The sequence below is a fragment of the Lissotriton vulgaris genome, unplaced genomic scaffold (assembly GCF_964263255.1).
Source record: "Lissotriton vulgaris unplaced genomic scaffold, aLisVul1.2 SCAFFOLD_4087, whole genome shotgun sequence".
Lineage (NCBI taxonomy): Eukaryota > Metazoa > Chordata > Amphibia > Caudata > Salamandridae > Lissotriton > Lissotriton vulgaris.
This window is the reverse complement of record NW_028243511.1, coordinates 49,158-51,239: the sequence shown is the minus strand read 5'-3', so window position 1 is coordinate 51,239 and position 2,082 is coordinate 49,158.

Here is a 2,082-nt window from a genome sequence, read left to right as displayed (position 1 = left end):
CTCCACACCAGAACCCTCCAAAGCAACAAGTCAGCCTCCCATACCTCCCATTCCCTCCCAATATGGCCGACCCATTACACCCTTGACCTCTATAAGAGGCGGGCCGACCCAACCCATCAGCCTGAAACCACCAAGCACAAACATGAAGCCGATAGCCAGACAGGGAGGGAGGGATGGGAATTCATGTGGCGAGGAAGACTATACTCGGAGTAATGAAGATAACCGGTAAGTCACCGGGGCATTACCTCCTCGTTAGTCTTCCTCGCCACGTGACTAACAAAGTGAGCACATACCAAAGCCAAGCGGCTTCATGGAAACTCACAAGAAAACCAACAGATCCGAAAGGGACGCCCATGAAAGAGGGCAAACCCAACAGACCAGAGCGAGTGGAAGGACCACCCAAGAGAGAGGCAGCCACGAGCAGGAAGAACAAGCCCGGGAAAGAAGACACCGGGAAGGCCGAAAACCCAGACCCCAGAGACACGAAGTGCCACCGAAAATCCGTCCCATGCGAAAGCCGAAGGAGGACAGAGAAGGCCCGGAACCAGACCGAATGGAGCCAAAAGCAACAGCAAACAGGGCGCAGAACAGAAAGCAGCAAGCCGGCCCAAACTCACCAAGACTGCCCAACGGACAGCCAAAAGTGAGAGCAGAGCAAAAAGCACCAGGGAGAGGAACAGAATGAACAGATGACATCTTCACCACAGCGACCCAACAAACAAAAGTCGCAGCAGAAAGAGACGCAGTCCGACAAACACAGTAACAACGCAAGGATGATCACCACCCGCGAGAGAGTCATTAGGCCACAGAGACACTGCATGAAATGTATGTTGCCAGTGGACACACGGCATCCCGTTGCCACTGCACAAACCGACGGAGCAACCACAGCCCGTGAACACCAAGATGAAGGAGCACACAACTGCAGGAGCAAGAGTCAGCACGCAGCCAAGGGAAAACCAAGACCAATCAAAGCAAAAGAGAGGCCAGAAAAGCAATTAGGAACACACAACTGACAGGTACAGACCAAGAAAACACCATCCCAGAACACAGCACCCGCAGGCCGAACCAGGACAGGAAGGTGTCAAACCTTACCCATTCCCCCACACGGCTGCCGATTTAAGCAGACATCCTGCCCGGATCCACCCATGCCAGCACAGAGAAATGGGCGTGTAAGTTAAGTAATGTTGACATTGAGTTCATACAATGTTGTTGGCGGTTTCACTGAGAGCAATGGCAGTGAAGGACTCGTTGTTTCAGGACCACCTGATACCTCCAGTGGCATGCCAGGGTCAGACGGGACTGTAGGCGGTGACTAGTGAACTGGTCTGTTAGATCAATGTGTGGGGGGAGGGCATAAACCTTGTTGATAGCGCTAGAAGGACCTAGCGCGCATGCGCGGGAGTCAGACACCGCAAACCACCCCAAAAGCTAAGTGCAGGAAAGTGACCCCACCAAGGATTGGCGCCACTCCAGGGAAACCTGCAACCTACCGAGGAACGGGTGAGTGCATGCAACTACGGGACCGGAATCGCCGGTCCGGGAAGATGCGCGCCCACCCCGTCAATAAAATTAAATCAGTGAATGAACCGGGCAGGGAGCGCCGAACAATCACGCAAGCAGAGCCGAGCAAAAATAAAAGTGCAGTGCATTCCACCCCATCAACAGGCCACATAGTAGGGACTACAGGGGACCCCGATATGTCAATAGCACACACAAGTGTTTCAACTGCAAAACAGAGACTTCAGCCACCCAGAACGCAACGGCTAGCCTAATGTGTCACAATCCTAAGCAAGTCCCTGAGCCAGCACAGCTTATGATCACCATCGGTCGTGCGGCCGGGACCACGCAAAGCAGGCAGCCATAAAGAAAGACCCGAGGGGAATCAAAGAAGAGCGCTGAGCACTAACCCCGTCTCCGACTTGCAACCAGTTCATGACGAGAAACAGGAGTGCCCCTTAGAGGGAACGTGGAAATGGCCGGCAAGCCACGGAGCCGCTGTGTCGAACGCAAGCACTCAGGACCTCCAGTCATAGCACTGCCGTCACCCGCCGGAACTCCCCGAGGGGCAGGCGAACAGCACGA